The sequence below is a fragment of the Lithobates pipiens genome, unplaced genomic scaffold (assembly GCF_037356315.1).
Source record: "Lithobates pipiens isolate NorthernLeopardFrog02 unplaced genomic scaffold, aLitPip1_a1.2 Scaffold_28, whole genome shotgun sequence".
Taxonomy (NCBI): Eukaryota; Metazoa; Chordata; class Amphibia; order Anura; family Ranidae; genus Lithobates; species Lithobates pipiens.
The window spans coordinates 89,310,583-89,324,385 of NW_027507789.1; the positions used below are offsets into that span (position 1 = coordinate 89,310,583).

Sequence of the window (13,803 nt, forward strand, 5' to 3'; positions counted from 1 at the left end):
TCCCGCTAAGAAGCGCCATGTGGTGCTATAAGTATTTACCCACAGAATTTATGTCACATCCCACTATAGGGGCTTAGTTGAAAGTCAGTCACCTGATCGCTACCCAAAACACACTCACGTCTTTGACTTCCCCCCTATTCCCTATACGTGGCCATCCAACCTTTGAACTGGGGACCCACTTAGAAATTCCAACCTAGACAATGCGTCTAAATTCGTCATTGATGGAAAATGGCCTTCTTTCTCAACCCTAACAGATCCGACAGGGCTTTTCCAACTGCCTTTTTGGAGAGCGGCGCAACGACATCATTTTCTCCATTCCATCCCCAATCCTCAAACGTTCGCCCGCCCTCAGACGGAGTTTGAGACTCTATGCAGGAGCGAAGGCCCTTTGGCCCACATTCTCTCTCAAACAGATTACCCACACTTAACCTGTCTGGCCAACTGGGAAAAGGACCTTAATTGCTAATTTTCCCCAGCACAGAGACAACGCATTATCACTTTGGCTCTCAAAATGTCGCTGTGCACGAAGATACAGGAGACGAATTTTAAACTTCTCACCAGGTGGTATTTGACACCATCAAAGCTGCAGAAATGTTTCCCCTCTTCCTCGAACATATGCTGGAGGTGTGGAGAAGAAGAGGGCACGTTGCTGCACATTTTTTGGTCCTGCCTCAGCTTGGTGGACTTCTGGACAGAGATCCGATGCATGACACAAAAATTCACAGACTTCTCCATCCAGAAAGAGGCTGCATTCTTTCTCTTGTACCATTCACAGATTCCCATTAAGAAGTACAAAAAAATCTATTTTACGGCATGTGATAAATGCGGCGAAATCCTGCATCCCTCTCTATTGGAAAAAATGTTCCCCCCCTTTCATTACTCACTGGCTTAGGAAAATAGAGGACATTAAAAAAAATGGAGGACTTGATCCTCACATCACAAGGTAAACAAGAATTTTTTAAACAAACCTGAGACATCTGGAATACCTTTATATTCTCGCTAGAAGGATGTCGCCTGCTATCGCCTTAGTGCTCTGAGCTTTCCTTGACTGGCCCCTTGGACAGTGGCTGCCATCGTGTCTCGTCCCCTCTTCTCCTTTTCTGATCTTTCAACCCTTCTCTTTTCGGCCTTCCTCCCCTATCTCTCACCCCCTCCACCCCCTCTCTCTTTTGGAAAGAGTGGAAAATTGGGAATGACGGCCCCACACCCCCCTCTGGATGGATTATGCCGGAGGGACCTGGGGTTTGTGTGACCCTGGATCTTGGTACAGTACTTTATCCGTGCCTCGAATCATTGTGATTGATGGAAGGCAGACTCACAGTTGCGAATATACCTGTATCAAGTATTGTTCAGCTGCTTTTTGCTCTGTATTTCTCTGTTGCATTATGTACTTGGGGGACCGTCTTCCACTATTTGGAGAAAAAATTATATTTGAAAAATAAAGAAGCCTACGACACCTGGTATTCCCAGGCGGTCTCCCATCCAGGCATTAACCAGGCTGGACCCTGCTTAGCCTCCAAGATCAGATGAGATGGAACAGATTCAGGGTGATGTGGCCGTAGCCAATATCTTCAGGCACTCTCAACTCTCTTGACAAACACCAAGATGGTCACCTTGGAAACAAGCGGAAAAAAATAGGTCAATGGCCACAACATAAAAAGAAGCCTACGGCATCTGGAAATCCCAGGCGGTCTCCCATCCAGGTACTAAACTGGTCCCAACCCTGCTTAGCCTCTGAGATCAGATGAGATTGGGCTCTTTCAGGATGGTGTGGCCGTAGGAGATTTCTTCAGGCACTCTCAACCTTGACTAACGCCAATATGGTCACCTTGGGAAACAAACAAAAAATCAAGTCAACGCCAACAACATGAGAAGAAGTCTACAGCACCTAGTATTCCCAGGTGGTCTCCCATCCAGGTATTAACAAGGCCCGACCCTGTTTAGTCTCTGAGATCAGACGAGATCTGGTGCTTTCAGGGTTATGTGGCCATAGGCGAGCTCTTCAAGCACTCTCAACCCTCTTGACAAACACCAAGATGGTCACCTTGGTAAACAAAAAAACAAAAAAACAAGTCAACGCCAACAACATAAAAATAAGCCTCCAGCACCTAGTATTCCCAGGTGGTCTCCAATCCAGGTACTAGCAAGGCCCGACCCTGTTTAGCCTCTGAGATCAGAGGAGATCGGGCGCTTTCAGGCTTATGTGCCCATAGGCAATCTCTTTGGGCACTCTCAACCCTCTTGACAAATGCCAAGATAGTCACCTTGGGAAACAAGCGAAAAAAAACAGGTCAATGTCAACAACATAAAAAGAAGACTACGGCACCTGGTATTCCAAAGCCATCTCCCATCCAGGGACTAACTAGGCCCAACCCTTCTTAGCCTCAGAGATGAGAAGAGATAGGGCTCTTTCAGGGTGATGCTGCTGTAAGCGAACTCTTTGGGCACTCTCAACCCTCTTGACAAATGCCAAGATGGTCACCTTGGGAAACAAGCGAGAAAAAAAACAAAACGAATCAAGGCCAACAACATAAAAAGAAGCCTACAATAACTGGTATTCCCAGGTGGTCTCCCATCCAGGTACTAACCAGGCCTGACTCTTCTTAGCCTCCAAGATCAGACGAGATTGGGTGCTTTCAGAGTGCTCGGACTCTTTCCCCATCACTAATGGGACGAGGCAGGGGTGCCCTCTGTCTCCCCTAATTTTTATTCTGACACTGGAACCACTTATGTGTCACGTTCGGAATGACCCGAATATTACTGGCATATCCAAACCCTCGGCACACCACAAAATTGCGGCGTACGCTAACGATCTAATTTCTTTCGTCTCTAATCCACACATTTCGCTTCCCAATATACTCGCGGCTCTCCGGCGATACGGCAGCCTATCAAACTATAAAATCAATTGCACCTTTGGCTGTATTGAATATATCGGTCCCGGATGGTGAGGCCAAGAGGCTACGCTCCGCTTTTCCATTCTACTGAGCTGAAAAATCTATACGTTACCTGGGCGTTGACATCGCAGCGGATTTGGCGCAATTGTACCCGCTTAATTTTGTCCCTCTCCTGAATAGACTGAAATCTGATTTGGGAAACTGGCATGCTTTAACACTGACCTGGTTCAGGCGCTGTAATGCATTCAAAATGACGGCCCTCCCGCGGATTTTATACTTGTTCCAGACATTACCGATCCGGTTACCCCCAATTTTTTTCAGACAACTGCAGGTGCTGCTCCGGGACTTTATTTGGCCGCGCAAACCGCCCAGAGCCCGTTTGCAATTGCTTGCCAGACCAAAGGACAAGGGGGGTCTGGGTATCCCAGATCTGAGACAATACTACAGAGTGACTCTGCTAGCGAGAGTCGTTGATTGGCATTGTAATGGCCCACACAAGCAGTGGGTGGAGATGGAGATTGAGGATGGATCCATTCCCCTATTGACCTCCCCGTGGCTCCTGTCCTCCCTACCAAAAGACCTCAGAGATCACCCCGTAGTGGGAGCTACGTTGGCTGTTGTGCGGAGGTTGTTCCGCTGCACACACATTGCTCCCCTGCCGTCACCAATGACTCCGGTTATAGGTAATCCAGACTTCCCACCGGGATTTACCAACAAGAAACTGCGACAGTTGACAGTGGTGGGGAAACAGCGTCTGGGAGAGGTGTGGCCCTCGGGAGGGCTCCCGACCACGCAAACTGTCGCCAAGCTTTCTGACCCTCCGCTTGACTTGTTTAGTGCTTATCAACTTCATCACTTTCTTCTGGCCATACAAAGGGCCCCCTACACTCCTAGAGACCTGACACCCTATGAATCCATCTGTCACAAAAAGGAACCTGTGCGACACACCCTCACCCTCCTGTACAACCTATTAAGTAGTCAGGAGGAGGAGTCGACCCCACCATTTATCCACAAATGGGAGAGGGACTTTGGCATCACATTTACCCCACAACAGATAGGCAAGATCCTGACATTAGTACATAAAGCTTCCATCGCAAACCAATATCAAGAATCAGGATACAAGATAGTCTCACGCTGGTATAGAGTCCCATACCTTCTGAATAAAATGAATAGATCGATCCCGGATGTTTGTTGGAGGTGCAATTCAGATACGGGGACCATGGGACACATTTTCTGGGCATGCCCGGCCTTGAGGAACATTTGGGTGGAGGTGACTGAGACGATAAAAACTCTCAGAAATGTAGATATCGCAGACAACCCAGCAGCGTGCCTTCTACACTTGACCGAACAGCCTGTTCGAAAATACAAAAAAACCCTCCCGATGCAACTCCTGAACGCCGTCCGGGCCTGCATTCCCACACTGTGGAGGCAGCCTCAGCCCCCCATCCAAGGTACTGTGGTATTCCAAAGTCAATCATATTCTCCGGATGGAAGAATTGACCGCCACCCTTCACAACACTGAAGAGGCATTTAGTGTTACATGGAGGCCCTGGAGGTATTTTTCTGGTACTTGAGACTACATTCGGGAGGTGAGCAGCGCCCCTGTCCCAGAAAAAGACTGAACATCTAACGTTTACCTACGTAGGCCATGTCTGCCCTCGGTGGCATCCCACCCCCCCCCCCTCCCTTTTCGTCTTTATTTTTCTATTTTTCCCCGCCGCCATCCCCCCCCTCCTCTCTCTCCGTCTTGGCACTCTCTTCTTCCCCCGTCCTCCCTTTTGACTATGCCTTGTCTCCTTACTAGCCTTTGGGACCAAGAAGAGCCCCAGGGTTCTGGACACGACCGGCTCATATTTTACTCTGGTTCACATAGGTCATGATAAGCTGGCTCGCTGTGGTCCCAGTTGCTCTCCATGATTACATTTGTCCGAACAGGGCTGCATTAGTTATACTGTACTACATGTCCGAGGTGGGGTTTCTCTAATTTCTGCATGAAACTCTAGGACTCCCCTCTGAGAACCCAGAGTTATTTGGCTGCCTATTTTTTGTTACCATGTAATTGTGACCCTGGGTCATGCTGTATGGTTGACTGTTATATTTATGTTGTTCTACTTATACTTAATAAAAGAATAAAACAAAAAAATAAAAAATAAGTCAATGCCAACAACTTAAAAAAAGCCTATGGCATAGAGAAATCCCAGGCGTTCTCCCATCCAGGTACTAACCAGGTCCCAACCCTGCTTAGCCTCTGAGATCAAATGAGATTTGGCTCTTTCAGGGTGATGCAGCCATAGTAGATTTTTTCAGGCACGCTCAACCCTCTTGACAAACGCCAAGATGGTCACCTTGGGAAACAAACAAAAAAAAACAAGTCAACGCCAACAACATAAAAAGAAGCCTACCGCACCTAGTATTTCCAGACCGTCTCCCATCCAGGTATTAACAAGGCGCGACCCTTTCTAGCCTCTGAGATCAGCGGAGATTGGGCGCTTTCAGGGTGATGTGCCCATAGGCAATCTCTTTGGGCACTCTCATCCCTCTTGAAAAATGCCAAGATAGTCACCCTGGGAAACAAGCGAAAAAAAACAGGTCAACGCCAACAACATAAAAAGAAGACTACGGCACCTAGTATTCCAAGGCCGTCTCCCATTCAAGTACTAACTAGGCCCAACCCTTCTTAGCCTCTGAGATCAGAAGAGATAGGGTGCTTTCAGGGTGATGCGGCTGTAAGCGATCTCTTTAGGCATTCTCAACCCTCTTGACAAATGCCAAGATGATCACTTTGGGAAACAAGCGAAAAAAACAGGTCAACACCAACAACATAAAAATAAGCCTGCGGCATCTGGAAAACCCAGGCGGTCTCCCATCCAGGTACAAACCAGGCCCAACCCTGCTTAGCTTCTGAGACCAAACGAGATTGGGCGCTTTCAGGGTGTTGTGCTCGTAGGCAATTTCTTTGTGCACTCTCAACCCTCTTGACACATGCCAAGATGGTCACCTTGGGAAACAAGGGAAAATAAAACAGGTCAACGCCGACAACATAATGAGAAGCCTACGGCACCTGGTATTCCCAAGCTGTCTCCCATCCAGGTACTAACCAGGCCCATCGCTGCTTAGCCTCCGAGATCAGATGAGATTGGGCTCTTTCAGGGTGATTTGGCCGTAGGCACTCTCTTTGGGCACTCTGAAGCCTCTTGACAAAGGCCAAGATGGTCACCTTGGGAAACAAGCTAAAAAAAACAGGTCAAAGCCAACAACATAAAAAGAAGCCTACGGCATCCAGTATTCCCAGGCGATCTCCCAATCAAGACACTAACCAGACCAGATCCTTCTATGGCACCTGGTCTTCCCAGGGAGTCTCCCATCCAGGTACTAACCAGGCCTGACGCTGCTTAGCCTCTGAAATCAGACGAGATCGGGTGCTTTCAGGTTGATGTGGCCGTAAACGTTATCTTCAAGACACGCCCAACCCTCTTGACAAACGCCAAGATGGTCGCCTTGAGCAACAAGCAAAAAAAACAGGTCAAAGCCAACAACATAAAAAGAAGCCTATGGGCTTACAGCGGACCTTAAAAGATGGGACCCACTAGCTCTGTCATGGTTCGGACGCTGTAATGTGTTGAAGATGAACGCGATGCCACGACTTCTGTATCTACTACAAGCCTTACCTATCAAAATACCCCAGACTTTCTTTCATGCGGTTCGCTCAATCTTTATCAAGTTCCTCTGGCGCGGAAAACATATGCGTATTGGTAGGGCAATGCTATTGCGACCGAAATTGCGGGGAGGTATTGGCTTCACGGACCCTGCTCTATATTACACAGCGACGCACATGACACCGGTGGTTGACTGGTGCCGGTGTTCTGCCATATACTGTCCGGCCATGATATAGTGTCCGCGCTGTACTGCGCATGCGCAGTACGGAGCAGACGAAGCTTTGGAAAATCTCCGCTGAACGGCGCCTGCGCGGTGAGTGGAGGTGGTAGCCCCACCATCCAAGCGGACATAGGGTTGTGAATATTAGAGGGTCCCTCGCAGGCGAGCTTCGCTCGCCATGCTTCGGGCTCGGCCTCGCTGCGATCGGCTCTTTTATATTCTTACTCTATGTCCACTTGGATAGTGGGGATAGAACCTGGACTCAGTGAACCTGAACCGCAGGCGCCGTTCATGCTCGGCAATTTTCGGAATCTGTGTTGCTGTGTACTGCGCATGCGCAGTACACAGCGGACACTATCCGATGGGGGACCATATGTGATAAGACACCGGCATGGGGAACTGAAGCTATGGGTCAAGCTAGAGCAGGAGATGGCGCGGGTTCCACTGGCTGGTCTGCCTTGGGCGGGGAGGCCATTGGAGCCCTGTGTGACTACTCACCCGTTAATTGGCCCCTCGCTCGCCGAGATGGATCGTTTTTTTCACCTTTCCCACCTGACTAATTTCCCTTCTCCTATGACCCCAATTATTGGACATCCTAGATTCCCTCCGGGCCTGTCTGACCAGGCCTTTACCAAGCAAGCCCCGAAAGGGCTTCTGAGAGCAGCCCTATTTCTTGGACCCACGGGCTTGATTCCCATGGGAACCATACTGCTAGAGCAAGTACCTGTTGCATTGGATAGCTGGAGAGCTAGACAGCTAATCCATTTCCTCGGATCACTACCTAACCATTCGTTCTTCTCTAGACAATTCCACCCCTTCGAGGAACTTTGCCTGGATGATGGCCCAATTCGTGGTTCCCTCTCTAGGTCCTACCAAATCCTGACAGACGCACAATCCTCCACGGATCCACCCTTCCTAGCTAAATGGAAAAGGGACTTACAAACTACATTCTCCAAACCACAGAAGGACAGAATACTCTTTTTCGCCCATAAGTCGTCACTCTGCAGTAAATATCAGGAGATCTCATATAAGCTGATCACACGCTGGTATCGTACACCGGTGGTGTTGGCCAAAATATTCCCCGGTCAATCTAACCGCTGCTGTCGCTGTGTGCAACAGGCTGGCACCATTCTCCACATTTTCTGGGAATGCCCTAAATTACAAACATTCGGGCAGCCTGTCCTGAGACTCATCCACAAGTTCACAGACATTTCCTTAGCCAATGATCCCGCAGCAGTTCTTCTCAATCTAACTCCTATGTCGAGAAAGCGTTATCATAAGTCCTTACTTAAACATCTCCTCAAGGCAGCTAGGGCCTGCATCCCAAGTCAATGGAAAGAGCAATCTGCTCCAATGGTGACCCAGTGGTTCGCAAGGGTAAATGATATTGAACGAATGGAAGACCTGACTGCCACAATGAGGGATAAAACGGAGGAGCATGGGAACAGATGGTTCTACTGGACCCAGTTTCGCTTTTCGGAAGAATACCTCCGCGAGACATAGTAAGCTCATGGAGAATGTTGGAGATCGCTGTTCCAAACGTTGGACAGCTGATGAGCTGGTGAGCCGAGGGCGTCTCTTGCTCCCTGGGAGGGGACCCCATCCTATCTACTCTACCTACGACACCCCCTTACCCCTTCTTTTCCTTTTCTGCCATTTCCTTCCCCAATCTTCTCTTTCCCCTTCTCCCTCCTTTCAGTTCTACTATTTCCCTTCTTAAGTCAAAAAAGGGAAAAGAAAATGGTATGTTCCGACCCCATTTGACTACTACACAATACTCTTCCTCTATCTATGGATATCTAAACTCTTCGAGGGTAGCAGGGCTAGTATCAATAATATTTTAAGTGGTAGAGGATCCCAACGAGATGGAGCTTTAATCTCATCTTGATATGACCGCAAAGCTGTACACGTGCTATTCTCCTCGGACTTCTTACCATTGGCTCTGATATCCATGCAATATGATCGTTTGTTTGTAACTATTTGTATCACACATTCTGTGAAGTTGCCTTTGCATTGTATGTCGCATACTACTAAATAAAAAAAAAAAAAAAAGCCTATGGCACCTGGTATTCCCAGGCGGTCTCCCATCCAGGTACTAACCAGGCCCGACACTGTTTAGCATCCGAGATCAGATGAGATTGGGCGCTTTCAGGGTGATGGGGCCGTAGGTGATCTCTTCGGGCACTCTCAACCCTCTTGACAAACGCCAAGATGGTCACCTTGGGAAAAAAGTGAAAAAAAAAACAGGTCAAGGCCAACAACATAAAAAGAAGCCTACAGCACCTAGTAATCCCAGGTGGTCTCCAATCCAGGTACTAGCAAGGCCCAACCCTGTTTAGCTTCTGAGATCAGAGGAGATCGGGCGCTTTCAGGGTTATGTGCCCATAGGCAATCTCTTTTGGCATTCTCAACCCTCTTGACAAATGCCAAGATAGTCACCTTGAGATACAAGCGAAAAAAAACAGGTCAATGTCAAAAACATAAAAAGAAGAATACGGCACCTGGTATTCCAACGCCATCTCCCATCCAGGTACTAACTAGGCCCAACCCTTCTTAGCCTCAGAGAAGAGAAGAGATAGGGCTCTTTCAGGGTGATGCTGCTGTAAGCGATCTCTTTGTGTACTCTCATCCCTCTTGACAAATGCCAAGATGGTCACCTTGGGAAACAAGCGAAAAAAAAAAAACGAATCAACGCCAACAACATAAAAAGAAGCCTACAATAACTGGTATTCCCAGGTGGTCTCCCATCCAGGTACTAACCAGGCCCGACTCTTCTTAGCCTCCAAGATCAGACGAGATTGGGTGCTTTCAGAGTGATGTGGCCATAGGGAATCTCTTCAGGCACTCTCAACCCTCTTGACAAACACCAAGATGGTCACTTTGGGAAACAAGCGGAAAAAAAACAGGTCAACGCCAGCAACATAAAAAGAAGTCTACGACACCTGGTATTCCCAGGCGGTCTCCCCTCCAGGTACTAACAAGGCCTGACTCTTCTTAGCTTCCAACATCAAACGTGATCGGGTGCTTTCAGGGTGATGTGCCTGTAGGCAATCTCTTCAGGCACTTTCAACCCTCTTGACAAACGCCAAGATGGTCACCTTGGGAAACAAGCAAAATAAATAAAAATAAGTCGGAAGCTAGAGACAATACGGCCCGAGTCCTCAATTTAATCCAGGCGGCGCATGTACAGGGAAGGCCCTTGCTTATGTTGTCAACGGACGTGGAGAAGGCCTTTGACAGGGTGGCCTGGCACTTTATGCAGGCCACCCTGGAACATATAGGTCCAATATATATATATATATATATCCAATGCAACAGGTACTTGCTCTAGCAGTATGGTCCCCATGGGAATCAAGCCCGTGGGTCCAAGAAATAGGGCTTCTCTCAGAAGCCCTTTCGGGGCTTGCCTGGTAAAGGCCTGGTCAGACAGGCCCGGAGGGAATCTAGGATGTCCAATAATTGAGGTCATAGGAGAAGGGAAGTTAGTCAGGTGGGAAAGGTGAAAAAAACTATCCATCTCGGCGAGCGAGGGGCCAATTAACGGGTGAGTAGTCACACAGGGCTCCAATGGCCTCCCCGCCCAAGGCAGACCAGCCAGTGGAACCCGCGCCATCTCCTGCTCTAGCTTGACCCATAGCTTCAGTTCCCCATGCCGGTGTCTTATCACATATGGTCCCCCATCGGATAGTGTCCGCTGTGTACTGCGCATGCGCAGTACACAGCAACACAGATTCCGAAAATTGCCGAGCATGAACAGTCCAGGTTCTATCCCCACTATCCAAGTGGACATAGAGTAAGAATATAAAAGAGCCGAGCGCAGCGAGGCAAAGCCCGAAGCGTGGCGAGCGAAGCTCGCCTGCGAGGGGCCATCTAATATTCACAACCCTATGTCCACTTGGATGGTGGGGCTACCACCTCCACTCACCGCGCATGAAAATCTCCGAAGCTTCGTCTGCTCCGTACTGCGCATGCGCAGTACGGCGCAGACACTATATCATGGCAGGACAGTATATGGCAGAACACCGGCACCAGTCAACACCGGTGTCATGTGCGTCGCTGTGTAATATAGAGCAGGGTTCGGGAAGCCAATACCTCCCCGCAATTTCGGTCGCAATAGCATCGCCCTACCAATACGCATATGTTTTCCGCGCCAGAGGAACTTGATAAAGATTGAGCGAACCGCATGAAAGAAAGTCTGGGGTATTTTGATAGGTAAGGCTTGTAGTAGATACAGAAGTCGTGGCAACGCATTCATCTTCAACACATTACAGCGTCCGAACCATGACAGAGCTAGTGGGTCCCATCTTTTAGGGTCCACTGTAAGCCCATAGGCTTCTTTTTATGTTGTTGGCTTTGACCTGTTTTTTTTGCTTGTTTCTCAAGGGGACCATCTTGCCGTTTGTCAAGAGGGTTGGGCGTGTCTTGAAGAGAACGCTTACGGCCACATCAACCTGAAAGCACCCGATCTCGTCTGATTTCAGAGGCTAAGCAGCATCAGGTCTGGTTAGTACCTGGATGGGAGACTGCCTGGGAAGACCAGGTGCCATAGAAGGATCTGGTCTGGTTAGTGTCTTGATTGGGAGATCGCCTGGGAATACTGGATGCCGTAGGCTTCTTTTTATGTTGTTGGCTTTGACCTGTTTTTTTTAGCTTGTTTCCCAAGGTGACCATCTTGGCCTTTGTCAAGAGGCTTCAGAGTGCCCAAAGAGAGTGCCTACGGCCAAATCACCCTGAAAGAGCCCAATCTCATCTGATCTCGAAGGCTAAGCAGCGATGGGCCTGGTTAGTTCCTGGATGGGAGACAGCTTGGGAATACCAGGTGCCGTAGGCTTCTCATTATGTTGTCGGCGTTGACCTGTTTTATTTTCCCTTGTTTCCCAAGGTGACCATCTTGGCATGTGTCAAGAGGGTTGAGAGTGCACAAAGAAATTGCCTACGAGCACAACAACCTGAAAGCGCCCAATCTCGCTTGGTATCAGAGGCTAAGCAGGGTTGGGCCTGGTTTGTACCTGGATGGGAGACCGCCTGGGTTTTCCAGATGCCGCAGGCTTCTTTTTATGTTGTTGGTGTTGACCTGTTTTTTTCGCTTGTTTCCCAAAGTGATCATCTTGGCATTTGTCAAGAGGGTTGAGAGTGCCTAAAGAGATCGCTTACAGCCACATCACCCTGAAAGCACCCTATCTCTTCTGATCTCAGGGGCTAAGAAGGGTTGGGCCTAGGTAGTACTTGAATGGGAGACGGCCTTGGAATACCAGGTGCCGTATTCTTCTTTTTATGTTGTTGGCGTTGACCTGTTTTTTTTCCGCTTATTTCCCAAAGTGACCATCTTGGTGTTTGTCAAGAGGGATGAGAGTGCCCAAAGAGATTGCCTATGGACACATCACCCTGAAAGCGCCCAATCTCCGCTGATCTCAGAGGCTAGAAAGGGACGCGCCTTGTTAATACCTGGATGGGAGACCGCATGGAAATACTAGGTGCGGTAGGCTTCTTTTTATGTTGTTGGCATTGACTTGTTTTTTTTGTTTGTTTCCCAAGGTGACCATCTTGGCGTTTGTCAAGAGGGTTGAGCGTGCCTAAAAAAATCTACTATGGCTGCATCACCCTGAAAGAGCCAAATCTCATTTGATCTCAGAGGCTAAGCAGGTTTGGGACCTGGTTAGTACCTGGATGGGAGACCGCCTGGGATTTCTCGATGCCATAGGCTTTTTTTTAAGTTGTTGGCATTGACTTATTTTATTTTTTTTGTTTTATTCTTTTACTAAGTATAAGTAGAACAACATAAATATAACAGTCAACCATACAGCATGACCCAGGGTCACAATTACATGATAACAAAAAATAGGCAGCCAAATAACTCTGGGTTCTCAGAGGGGAGTCCTAGAGTTTCATGCAGAAAAGAGAGAAACCCCACCTCCGACATGTAGTACAGTATAACTAATGCAGCTCCGTTCAGACAAATGTAATCATGGAGAACAACTGGGACCACAGCGAGCCAGCTTATCATGACCTACGTGAACCAGAGTAAAATATGAGCCGGTCGTGTCCAGAACCCTGGGGTTCTTCTGGGTCCCAAAGGCTAGTAAGGAGACAAGGCATAGTCAAAAGGGAGGACGGGGGAAGAAGAGAGTGCAAAGACGGAGAGAGAGGAGGGGGGGGATGGCGGCGGGGAAAAATAGAAAAATAAAGACAAAAAGGGAGGGGGGGGGGGGAATTGCCACCCAGGGCAGACATGGCCTACGTAGGTAAACGTTAAATGTTCAGTCGTTTTCTGGGACAGGGGCGCTGCTCACCTCCCGAATGTAGTCTCAAGTACCAGTAAAATACCTCCAGGGCCTCCATGTAACACTAAATGCCTCTTCAGTGTTGTGAAGGGTGGCGGTCAATTCTTCCATCCGGAGAATATGATTGACTTTGGAATACCACAGCACCTTGGATGGGGGCTGAGGCTGCCTCCACAGTGTGGGAATGCAGACCCGGGCGGCGTTCAGGAGTTGCATCGTGAGGGTTTTTTTGTATTTTCGAACAGGCTGTTCGGTCAAGTGTAGAAGGCACGCTGCTGGGTTGTCTGCGATATCTACATTTCTGAGAGTTTTTATCGTCCCGGTCACCTCCACCCAAAAGTTCCTCAAGGCCGGGCATGCCCAGAAAATGTGTCCCATGGTCCCCGTATCTGAATTGCACCTCCAACAAACATCCGGGATCGATCTATTCATTTTATTCAGAAGGTATGGGACTCTATACCAGCGTGAGACTATCTTGTATCCTGATTCTGGATATTGGTTTGCGATGGAAGCTTTATGTACTAATGTCAGGATCTTCCCTATCTGTTGTGGGGTAAATGTGATGCCAAAGTCCCTCTCCCATTTGTGGATAAATGGTGGGGTCGACTCTTCCTCCTGACTACTTAATAGGTTGTACAGGAGGGAGAGGGTGTGTTGCACAGGTTCCTTTTTGTGACAGATTGATTCATAGGGCGTCAGGTCTCTAGGAGTGTAGGGGGCCCTTTGTATGGCCAGAAGAAAGTGACGAAGTT

At 48.5% G+C, this 13,803-nt stretch overlaps 8 pseudogenes; 1 reads left to right on the plus strand and 7 right to left on the minus strand.

Annotated features, from left to right (window-relative positions):
* Positions 1–1,662: 1,662 nt before the first annotated feature.
* LOC143936797 (5S ribosomal RNA) lies at positions 1,663–1,782 on the minus strand (annotated as a pseudogene).
* Positions 1,783–1,876: 94 nt separating this feature from the next.
* On the minus strand, positions 1,877–1,995 carry LOC143936493 (5S ribosomal RNA; annotated as a pseudogene).
* A 3,948-nt stretch (positions 1,996–5,943) lies between these two features.
* LOC143937330 (5S ribosomal RNA) lies at positions 5,944–6,062 on the minus strand (annotated as a pseudogene).
* Positions 6,063–6,222: 160 nt separating this feature from the next.
* Positions 6,223–6,341, minus strand: LOC143937042 (5S ribosomal RNA; annotated as a pseudogene).
* A 2,480-nt stretch (positions 6,342–8,821) lies between these two features.
* Positions 8,822–8,940, minus strand: LOC143936956 (5S ribosomal RNA; annotated as a pseudogene).
* Positions 8,941–9,041: 101 nt separating this feature from the next.
* On the minus strand, positions 9,042–9,160 carry LOC143936979 (5S ribosomal RNA; annotated as a pseudogene).
* A 321-nt stretch (positions 9,161–9,481) lies between these two features.
* On the minus strand, positions 9,482–9,600 carry LOC143937371 (5S ribosomal RNA; annotated as a pseudogene).
* A 1,882-nt stretch (positions 9,601–11,482) lies between these two features.
* On the plus strand, positions 11,483–11,601 carry LOC143936525 (5S ribosomal RNA; annotated as a pseudogene).
* Positions 11,602–13,803: the final 2,202 nt, after the last annotated feature.